The sequence below is a fragment of the Lissotriton vulgaris genome, chromosome 9, assembly GCF_964263255.1.
Source record: "Lissotriton vulgaris chromosome 9, aLisVul1.2, whole genome shotgun sequence".
NCBI classification, from domain to species: domain Eukaryota; kingdom Metazoa; phylum Chordata; class Amphibia; order Caudata; family Salamandridae; genus Lissotriton; species Lissotriton vulgaris.
Window position 1 is genome coordinate 768,997,762 of NC_141697.1, and position 12,611 is coordinate 769,010,372.

Here is a 12,611-nt window from a genome sequence, read left to right on the forward strand (position 1 = left end):
CTGCTGCAGGCATGCTTTTTGGTTTCCCGAAAAAGGTTTTGGGCTCAACACCAGACTTAAGAGTCACTTCCTTCTTCTGTTCTTCCTTCTTCTCAGCAACTTTTTTGGTCTTGGAGGACCTGGTACCTGCTTTCTTTGGGCCCATCTCCTTCAGATGTCAGCAGCACTCAGTTGCACAAGTTGCAAAGATGTCAGGTCAGGTCACACCACACCAAACGTCACGTACAACAGCAGGATGTCTGTCTGGCAGTACAACAGGCAATGAATGATGACACACACCTCCTCCTCAGTCTTTTGTTTACTTACAAGCAAAGGAAGAAGAACATCAGTCAAATGTGGAATTTGTTGTGCTTTAAATGTAATTACTAGTAGTGTTAGTACACTCGGTAAGAGTAAGAATAGCAAAGAACTAAAATACAAATGTAGTGGAAGTGGAACCTGTTTGTCCTTAATTTGTGCATCATGTGGGATGGATACAGCATCAGGGGCCTGCAGCTGGCAATGATGATGGAAGCAGAAAGCAAAGAGGAACAATGGAAATACACACAGGCCTATGTGGCAAAAACAAAACAGCACACTACTACTACCACCACCACGGCCCCCAGCCACATGGTCACTCATCACAGGCACAACGGTAAGGCCCAGAAAACAATGAACTCAAGCAGGCCTATGTCCCTACATGGCCAGACAAAGGAGGATGCCTGTTACACATCACAGCTTTAATGCAAAAAAAAAAATACGCATGGCTAAAAAGGTTGGAAAGTTACACAACAACAACACATACACACGCAACAAAGGTATTTATCAACCAAAAAGTTAACTACACTCCAAAAACCACATTTGGGAATTCAATCCAATGCCATCCATGCCCTAAATGATGTTTAAGTTCAACAGACAACATAGAAACAGCTACATCAAGCACCCCCGATGAGTACCTCTGAGAGTCTAGGCCTACTGGCAGAATAGGCCACAAGTTTGGAGGCCTATGGCAAAAGTACAGTGTAGGGTCCCACAAAATGGCTGCCACCACATGGCCTGGCCAGCCACAACAACAAGAAAAGAAAGAGAAGACAGACAATGCAGGCCTATGGGAAAAGCACTATGCTTAGCTTCACAAAATGTCCGCCACCCACATGGTCAGACCACCCAAAACAAGAAAGTACATACAAAGGATATGAACAGGAAGTTGAAGTCTCTGGGGAACTTCCTTCCTCTTTAAAAAAAACATGTAAAACAGAAAAATGACTCAATGCTCCAAAAACTACAACCAAATGACAACCTGAGGAGTTTTTTTAGAAAAATGAACAAAATCATCATTTTCGAGAAGGTTTTATGCAGCTCGAAACATATTGCTCGCTTAGTTGCAAATTTGGCGCGTTCGGCAGCGAGAACTGTCCAAAAAGTAATTATCGTGTGCGCGAACACGCAGATTGAGCACACGAAGAAGACAAAAACTGTAAGTTTGCGCTGTGCAAAGTTACCAAAACTATGCAAGCTGAACTCCTAGGGTTACCTACTGGCAGTAAAGCCCCATTTATTTAACACACATCCAAAAACTGGGATTTCACCCCAATAACCACATTTTGCAAAGCAATCCAAAGTCATCCATGCCATACATGATGTTTAAAATTCAACAGACAACACAAAAATAGTTGTTTAACTTGCATGCACCCTGCCCTGATGACTGATGATGAGTACCTCTGGGCCTACTGGCAGAGTAGACCACAAGCTTGGAGGCCTACGGCAAAAGCACAGTGGCTGGTCCCACAAAATGGCCGCCATCACATGGCTAGGCGCTCACAAAAAAAGAAAAGGAATAAAAGACAGACAATGCAGGCCTATGGGAAAAGCACAATGCCTGGCTTCAACAAATGGCCACCACCGACATGGTCAGCCCACCAACAAGAAAGTACATACAATAAACTCAAGCAGGACTATATCCCTATATGGCCAGACAAAGGAGGACGCCTGTTACACATCACAGCTTTCATGCAAAATAAAAAATCTGCATGGCTAAAATGGTTGGAAAGTTACACAACAATAACACATACATAGAACAAAGGCATTTATTAACACACATCCAAAAAATTACCTACACCACAAAAACCACGTTTGGAAATTCAATTCAATGCCATCCATGCCCTAAATGATGTTTAAATTCAAAAGACAACATAGAAACAGCTACATCAAGCACCCCCGATGAGTACCTCTGGGAGTCTACGCCTACTGGCAGAATAGGCCACAAGTTGGAGGCCTATGGCAAAAGCACAGTGTAAGGTCCCACAAAATGGCCGCCACCACATGACCTGGCCATCCACAACAACAAGAAAAGAGAAGACAGACAATGCAGGCCTATGGCAAAAGCATAATGCTTGGCTTCACAAAATGGCTGCCACCCACATGGCCTGGCCACCCACAACAACAAGAAAAGAAAGAGAAGACAGACAATGCAGGCCTATGGCAAAAGCATAATGCTTGGCTTCACAAAATGGCCGCCACCCACATGGTCAGACCACCCAAAACAAGAAAGTACATACAAAGGACAGGAACAGGAAGTTGGAGTATCTGGAGAACTTCCTTCCTCTTTAAAAAAAAAAATTTAAAAAACAGAAAAATGACCCCATGCTCCAAAAACTACAACCAAATGACAACCTGAGGAGTTTTTTTAGCAAAATGAACAAAATCATCATTTTCGAGAAGGTTTTATGCAGCTCGAGACATAATGCTTGCCAGATTGCAAATTCGGCATGTTCGGCAGCATGAACTGTCCAAAAAGTCGTTATTATGTGCGCGAACACGCAGATTGAGCGAGCAAAAAAGACAAAATATGTACGTTTACGTTGTCACGCTGTGCAAAGTTACCAAAACTATGCGAGCTGAACTCCTAGGGTTACCTACTGGCAGAAAAGCCCTATTTATTTAACACACATCCAAAAACTGAGATTCCCCCCCAAAAACAACATTTTTCAAATCAATCCAAAGCCATCCATGCTATACATGATGTTAAATTCAACTGACAACAAAAATTAGTTGTTTAACTTTCATGCACACTGCCATGATGACTGATGAAGAGTACCTCTGGGCCACAAGCTTGGAGGCCTATGGCAAAAGCACAGTGGCTGGTCCCACAAAATGGCTGCCACTACATGGCCAGATCACCCACAGAAAGTACGTACATTGAAATAAAGGCCTACACTAACTATATGAACTCCAAGGGTTACCTATTGGCAGAAAAGCCAATATTTAATTTACACACACCCAAAATCTGAAATTCCACTCCCAAAAAACACAGTTTGCAATTGAATCCAATGCCATCCATGATGTTGAAATTCAACAGACACCACAGAAACATGGTTGGACCCATAGGTACCTCTGGGCCCACTGGCTGAAATTTCAAAGAAATACAACGTGGCCCCTCATGAAAGTACAGGCCTCCCACAACAATAATTTTTAAAAAGGTTTGAAAAGCCCAGAAAACTATAGGGAAAAAAGCCCCAATCAAACAAACATGTACACCAATTCTCCAATTTACTTGTAAAATAAAATCCAATTCAATGATATGATGCAGCAGACATACACAAAAAGTGATCCTTCCAGCTCCAAATCCAAATGAAAGTGAACAGCACATTGACAAAGCACTGGGAGGAGCCTGCTGGACAGGAACAGGAAGTTGGAGACTCAGGGGCACTTCATTTCTCTTGAAATAAAGAGTAGAAAAAAAGAAGAATCCTTGCACAAAAAACTACAGCCAAATCACAATCTGAGGGGTTTTTCTGAGAAAAATTATATTTTTCGCGAAGGTTTTATCGTGCTGGAGAGATATTCTGTGCCAGATTGTAGTTTCTGCGTGTTCGGGAACGCCATTTTACCAACACTGCGCCGGAAGGAAGATAGCGGGGCCAAATGACGTGTTCGCGCGTCCAAATGATGTGTTCGGGATCGCACAGTCTCGTGGGATTGAGCAGCCGGATTCCAAACCTTGTGTTGCACGCGACAGGGAGAGAAAATCGAGTCGGCGAATGCAGAATCACGGTAAGTCGTTACGGCGCATGTGAGAACGCATATTGAGCGCACGAGGAAGAAAAACAACTACGCTACGCTGTAGATTGCGAAGTATTCAACAACTTTGCGTTCTATGCAAAGCGCGAAGTTGTGGAAACTTCACAAACTCCGCGAGCGGAGCGTAGTTCACCGCCCAGGGTTAACAATCATAAAAATTGCCATTTTTTAATAGACGTTTCCTGCTGCTCAGAAGCTTGTATTTTCCCCAATTTCAAGTCTGAAAATGACTCTAAACACACTTATTGTGGTTCCGAAAGTGATGATTCACATCCGGCAGTGATTTTCAGTCAAGATTAAACACTGAAAAAAATCACCATCACTGACCATTTGGACTCTAAAGACACTTATTTTAGATCCAAAACTGATAATTTACATCCAACATACATTTACAGTCAAAAGAGTAAACATTCAGAAATAACTACTACTTACCATCTGGAGAAAGTTCGTAAGGTCTGTGGTCATTGGTTTTCATCAGAAAATTGATTTTTTTGAACTGTACAAAAAAGGATTCAAGATGACAATTACATTGTGACTCATTTTGAAAAACACTTTTTTAGGCCTCACAGTGACCAAAATTGCCATTTTAACAGGCTTTTCCTCCTCCTCAGAAGCTTGTATTTTGCTCACTTTCTAATATGAAAGTGACTATGAACACACTTATTTGAATTCCAAAACTGATAATTTACATCCAACACTCATTTACAGTCAAAAGTTTAAACATTAGAAAATCTCTATTACTGACTATCAGTAGAAAGTTCGTAAGGTCAGGGGTCGTTGTTTTCCATTAGAAAATAGATTTTTTGGACTCTTACAAAAGATGATTCAAAATGTCAATGTGAACATGCCTCATTTTGAATAACCACTTTTTTAGGCTACACAGTGAGCTAAATTGCCATTTTTACATACATTTCCTCCTAGTCAGAAACTCGTATTTTGATCAATTTCGGGCATGAAAATTACTCTAATATCACTTATTTTAGTTTCAAAAGTAAAAATTCACATCCAACAGTTATTTACAGTCAAAAGACAAAAAAATCACAAAAACACTATTACTGACCATCTGGAGAAGGTTTCTAAACTCTGGAGTGTAGTAACTGAGTCCACGCAGAGTAGTTGTAATTGAGGATGTTTATTAGTACATGGTTACAGGATATGTAGATCATGTAGATAAGTCCAGAACAGGTCCTGAAATAGCCCCACCAGGAGCAGCCAACATGCTGCTCAGCCCCTCTCAACTGTGACTTTCCTTACAGGCTCTCAACATTCCTAAGTGCATCATAACTGCAACATTCCACTGGCTGAACAGGTGGAGAAAAGGACATCCACATCCACACACACAGGATACCAAGATACTACATATCCTCCTTTCTTATACATAAAAAAACAATAAAGATGCAAAAGTAAAAGAGAGAAAACTATACAAGAGGAAAACAGAAACAGCATGAACGATGCAAAGTGGTGAACAACAACAACAAGAAAAAGAAAATGAAAATACCAATGATTAACCCTCACACACACCTACTGGCCAGATAGGTATGCAAGGAGGGAAAGCATAGAAGTAGTAAACAAGAAAACAGAGAAGAAGAAAAAATACAATAAAATCATTCATACTTCCCTGTATAAAATTGAAATATTAAAATAGAAACATAACATTCCATTGCAAAACTAACAATGGTAGACAAACAGCAAGTGGGATTGATACCCAAGCAAAACACCCTATGTAGGTAAAGATATACCCAAAGGAAAGGGATTATGGGACTAAAACCCATTAGCACCCCAAACCCGAAGAGCCATAGTGAAAAGGACTAAAATAGTGTAAGAAAAACCTCATGCAGGGGTTCATGCTGTGCACTAAAATAATGGGACTAAAACCCAAACAACACACCCAGAGAAAAGGTAAAAATACAACAAGTCCGTGCAATGACAACCTTGTGTGGAGATCTAATGTTGTGCACTATAGTAAAAAAGAACTGTGAGCAGATGGTACTAACACCCATTGCTAGCAAATGGGACTGAAACTCATTGACCTATCCTAATACGAAGGGAGATTAGCTATAGTTAACTGACGTAAAGCGGTCTGAACCCATGACCTATTGCAACACAAAAGAAGAAAGATATTGTCATCTATGTATGGGTATGAACCCATGACCTATCCCAATACGAAGGGAGACTAGCTATAGTTGACAGACGTAGATAGGTCGGAACTCATGACCTATTTCAACACAAAAGAAGAAAGATATTGTCAATTAGTATGTATGGGTGTGAACCCATGACTTGTCTCTATCGATAGAGATGGGTAAGTGATGCAAATAGGACTAACACTTAAGCATAAATGCCCTGAAAGTAGGAACCATACATAGTTCAAAGGGCAAGAGTACAGTGAGCAAATGGGACTAAAAAGACCTAGACAAGTGTGTAAGGGAACTGAACCCTTTGGACAAACCCCATAAAGAGGTCAAGTAATGCACTGTGTGTGAATGGGACTAGTACCCATCCCCACGCCCATTTCTAACTACAAGGGAGTAGACCGTGAATGCCACCACTAGAAAACTAGAACGTCCCTTAAGAAAGAGAACCTAAGCTGTGGGAACAGTAATATGTGCTGTAGATGTAGAATTTCTGTGACTTAAACTCTAAACAATGCAAACACCATGAGAAAATAAGCTCTGCAGATGAGCAATGCGTCAAAATCAATAACTGTAGACATCTGTAAAACTAGTAACCACATTGTGACATGCCAAATCATCATGTGAGAAATGCCCCACGATGTCTTAACGTAAAAGGGAGATTAGGGTAGAATATTTTTACATTCATAATAAAAAAAGATACTTTACTTAAATGTTCAGATGTGTCAAGACATAACAGTGGGTTTTCACGTGCTAAAAAAACAGCAATGAAGAAGGCACTGAACGCTATCTTCTGAAAGTACAAAGACTGAAGAAATTCATGTTGACACATAATGAGATTAACTGCCAACTAGACAATAACAGGCTACCAAGGTCACGTTGCAGAAAAAACAAAACACAACAGCACTGTGTCAAAGTACATTGTAACTGTTTACAAAACATGAAGAGCGTGTCTTGTACATCCAACTTGACTGTAAGTAGCAGGAAAGGATCCAATGACAAGACGTGTGAATACCAGGACCAGATTTTCTCATCTTGTTCCCCAACGATGAACAGCAATCAGAACCACGCTCCAGATTGAGTGTGCTGCAGCATACAATCTCAAATAGGAGGTACGGAACTCAAGACATGCCTAGTTATGTCATCAAGCGTAAGCTTTATTGACAGCGTGGTTGGCATACAAAGGACACAAGATATGAGAGCTCATTAAAGCAACGTGCCTCCAGTCTTGCAGAGATGCATCCAAACGAAAGATGGCGGCAAGTTCTTGACGGTGAGCCAGATGGCTCAACGCACGTCCAAGCTGGAAGGTGTCCATAGGCAGCTGTTGAGATTGAAACACATCACAGAGGATCCAATGGAGACGTCGCAGGACCGTTATGCGAAGGTAAGACTTAATACTCTGAGGGTGAGCGCGTAGAGTATAGCTTGTGCAATGTTTAAAATGTCAGGGAATGGTTGAACTTTCACTGAGTACGCAGCAGCAATTATCCCATAAATTAATAAAACAAACTAATGGTATTGAGTTGTGGGGGACAGGAACATTAAGGGCCATATGTATCAACATCCCGTTTTGCGATTTCTAAATAGCGATTTTTAAGGAGCCGCTATTTAGAAATCGCAAAATGGTATGTATGTAGAAATTTGCTTCTTTTTAGCGATTCCTTAAAATTCCTTAATTGCGATTAGCAAATTGCTAATCGCAATTAAGGAATAATTTCCCATTCATTTCTATGGGCCAGGAGGCCCGTAGGAATGAAGGGGAAATTTGCGATTCGTAATTTACTAATCACAAATTGCGAATATTTTCAAGGGTGCAGGTAAGCATGGGCGGAAAATCCGTTTCGCTCGCGGATTTTACGGATTTAAATTCGCAATCCGCGAGATTCGTGAATCTCCCGCAAAATCCACAAATCCGCGAGCAGCGGATTTTGCTCGCACTGTTCGCGTGAGTTCGCGGCTTCCCAGTACAACTTCGCGCCCCGCGAATAAGTGCAAAATTGCAGAAATACGATCTTAGCAAAACTGAAACTACTTACCAGGTTCAAAAGTTAAGGCTCATCATTAGTAGCCATTTCCTGTAGTGCTTCCTGAGGGGCCCCTCCAGAGTTCAGTTGCCAGTTGCAACTATTATGTGACCCTGCTCTGAACCTCAGAATAGTTACACAGATGCCACAAAGGTCCTGAATTACAGCTAAGGGAGACAAGCAGGAGCCAGGCTGGAAGTTCAAATCCATTAATCAGCCCCTAATTCATTATTGTCAGTTGGGGCAGGGCAGGTGTTGTAACTAATTTTGCAACAATGAAAGCACTTAGCAAGTGCAAAAGATCACTAATCAGGAAGCACTAAGGAAGCAGATGCCAGCTAAAAAAATATTCTGTGACACATTAATCAGCCCCAAATTAATTCAGGTCACTTGAGGCAGGGAAGGTGTGCTTGCGTTGCCACAATAATGTACACTGACTGGACAACCAGAGGGTGCTGTGATGAAACAGAGGGTGGCATGGGTGGGCCAGAGGGTGGCATGAGTAGTCAGAGAGTGGCAGTGGTGACAGAGAGTGGCAATGATGAAGAAGAGTGTCCCAAACAGGCTGGACACGTAGAAACAACAAGTTCGCGAAACTTGCGACCCGACAGGTAAGTTCGCAATTTGCGAAATTGTACAAAACCCTCACGAACTGGCAGAAACCCGCGCAAACACACACAAAAAAATCCGCAAATTCGCGAGAATTCGCGGATTTTGCGGATTGCGAGTTCGCAAATCCGCAAAATTCGCGAACGCGAGATTCGCAAAATTCGCCCATGCTTAGGTGCAGGGGTGTCCAAAGGACACCCTGTTGCACCCCTGAAATCTGCATGGGTGCACATGTGGCGCACATACATGCCCTAAGGGCATGTATGTAAGTCACATGGCACTTTGAAAATTTGCGATTCCTTAAGGCCAATTTGCTATTTTTGTTTGGCTTCTTGCATTGCATTTAAGGAATTGCTAAATTTGCGATTCCTTAAATGCAATCGCAAGATAAGGAATTGCAAATTTTGCGATTCCTTATTTTTCAAGCAGATTCCCTTGATGCATACCATTAGTCAAAATTTCATTTGCAAATGCTGAAATTCTGCGAATTTCGGCGTTTGCGAACTCAATTTGGCTTGATACATATGGCCCATAGTCTTTAATAGCTGTGGAAAATCATTTACTTAGATCTCTGGTTGATCTCCCCGCTAGCACCCTTCTGAAACCCTTGTATATGGATCTGGCACATAAACAATTGATACACAAGGCAATGTACAGATTGATAATGTTCTGGTTTAGGCTATGGACTGTAGAGGAGCTGGAGACCTATCGAGAGACCCTGACAGATTTTCTGAGAATCTCTTAAGGCTTCAACAATAAACTGGTTTATTACCCTACGGAAATGTTTGGCAAAATTGGATATGGATGTCTACTGGACAGACCCAGAAACAAGGAGGCAAATCTCCAGAGAAAGAAATGAAAGAAGTCTTTTGGATTTCGCGTCAAAAGAAGTTTTTTCAGCTCCAGTATCCAGTCTGACTGAAGTCTTTCTCAAATCTAAATTTTCTCTGTTCTTTGAGACAACCATTGATGAAATTGTTTCACCGATGGCAAGGAAACTTTTTCTGCAGTTTCACTATAAAACACTTCCTACCAAATTGTTTTGTTTAAAATCGTCAAGCAACAACGATTTGGTTGATTTGTGTCCCACTTGCCAAGCTAGTTCTGAATCTATAGTCCATTTACTCTTCTTTTGCCCGACCTATCAGTCGCTGAGGAACATTTTTTTTTTTCCGTTATGCTCCTTAGTGGGCTGGGCGCATTACCTAGAGGTCCTAAGACTACTGTGTACTCATACTAGGCAACCTATTGTATTTGGTCTTGCTAGATTCTGGTTGCCCTTTGTATTAGGCATAGAAAATTATGTAGCTGAAACACCACGCTCTGGAAAGCCTTGTCAGACCAGAATGTATCACATTTTAAAAATATTTTTTTAACTTGCAGTTGTAGGAACTCTAAGCATCTCAATTTGTGGCATATGATTTGCTGCTTTGCACATATGCACTTTATAATTGTTCTGGGGGCCTTGTCAATTTGAATTCGTACTAATGTGTTTATGCATTTTTATTCTATATTCTTTTGTCTATACATTTCAGTGTATATCTTATAGAAAATTGTGCTGTATGCTTTTTAGGATCTGTGTGATCGTAATAAAGTTGTTGTAACAATAAAAAAACCTGAAACTTCAATAATGATCCACAAGGCGTACGATTGCAAAAACACATGTTAACCCCTTCGATGCTCATGACGGAGCAGGTCCGTCATGAGCATCGGTCGAGCTGTGCTCATGACAGAACCGTTCCGTCATGACCACACCTATTTTCATTAGGGCCCAGCACCGGCGGTAAATCTGCACCACACGTATTAGGCTAAAACTGGGAGCTGCTTCACACTCTTTACAAGCGCTCCCTTGATGATACATAAAGTACACACAGCACGAAAGATGTGAATCACCCAACATCAGTTCAGCTTCAATTCAGAAAATGCTTGCTGTGAAATAAATAGATTGTGTGATAATTTCCCACTACCCAAAAGTAGAAGGAAAGGAAGCACAATCTCCAGACTGAAGCTGTGTAAGCACTATGTAAGCACTCTTGACACTAAGTGCATGAACTCACTAGTTGACACACAGGAAACGCAGTCAGGTGAGGAAGCGCAGCAAAGTCCTCGCACATTCACAAGGCTTAGAACAAAAAAAAATGGATGTAAAGCACAAGCGAATTTTATTTGAAATTCATAAAGGATTTCTCTAGTACATATGAATTGAGGCAGTTGTTAATACTCAAAAACAAGTTCATATGGTCAGAAAACTTTAAAACATCCTTCAAATTACTAAAGAAAGAGCTGTGTACTGTACTCACCTTAAATGGATTTGACCCCAAATTTGGAAATATTGTCACGACTGATGCAAGTGGGAAGAGGCTTGGAGCGGTCCTCACCCAGAGGGACAATAAAGGGACGGAATACACTATAGCGTTCACATCCAGATCACTCACCCCAACAGAAGAAAGGTATTCCGTCATAGAGCGGGAAGCCCTTGCATGTGTATGGGGATTGGAACATTTTCGGCAGTATTTGTGTGGAACCAAAGTGATTCTACACAGTGACCATAAACCCCTAACAAAGGTACTTACAACCAAGGGTTTACATACTGCTTCACCAAGGCTAGCAAGGATGTCAGTACGGTTGTTTGACTACAACTATGAGGTACAGTACATACCTGGTATAAAAACATTGTGGCAGATTTCCTAAGCCGCATACCGGTACAGAACCAGGACATTCAGAAGGAGGAAATGGATGACTGGTGCGGTGCAAATATTCACGAGGAGTTTCATGGAATTTCCTTTAGCGAATTGGTGACGAATCAGAGCACGGATACAAGAATATGCGAGGTCCTTAAGATGATGGAGAAGGGGTGGCCAGCTAAAAAGTCCTCTCCAGAGGACATCCGTCTGTTTTGGGAAATGAGACATGAATTGTCATAGAAGAACAGTTTACTATTGAGGAGCGGCAAGGTATTCCTCCCACTCACCTGAGAAAGAAATGACTTAACATATGCCACGAGGGGCATTTGGGCATTGAAAAAAACAAAACCAGAGTCAAGGGGTGGTATTGGTGGCCAGGCATCAACATTGCCATAGAAAGGGCTGTGACGGATTGTACCATGTGCAGCAACTCTGACAAAAGCCAAGTCACTTTCAGGCCCCCCTCACATCCCAGCGTCTGCCCAGACATTCCTTGGGAAAGAGTGGGAGTAGACATCTTGGATCCCATAAACGAATATGGTGAACAGACCTATGCCATCATCCGAACTGATCACTTCTCCAAATGCCCAGAAATTGGTTTCCTCACAAAGGCAGATGCGTGCAGCATTGTAAAATTCCTCGGTGATGTCTTTATCAGAGAAGGCTTACCGAAGTGCATCATCAGTGACAACGGTGTACAATTATTCTCAGAAACCTTTCAAGCGTTCCTCTCGAGGAATAGCATAAGCCACAAGACAACATCTATCTATCATCCGGCTGGCAATGGCGCGGTTGAGAGGTTCAACTGTGTCATCAAAGGCATAATCCAGTTGGCAAACAACAACAAGTTGAACTGGAAACTTGAGATACTCAAAACCCTGTGGGCATATCGGGTTACACCCTGCAGTAATACCGGGCACAGTCCATTTGAGCTCATGAGAGGCAGGACCCCATGTTTAAGGACAATGTTGGGTGGTTGAAAGCGTCAAGAAGAGTTGAATGGTCTCCTGACGAAGTGAGGAGCAAAGTGGAGAGAAATCAGCACCTTTGCAAGGAGCTCTTTGACAAGAGGCACAATTGCAAACCAGTCAAAATGAACATTG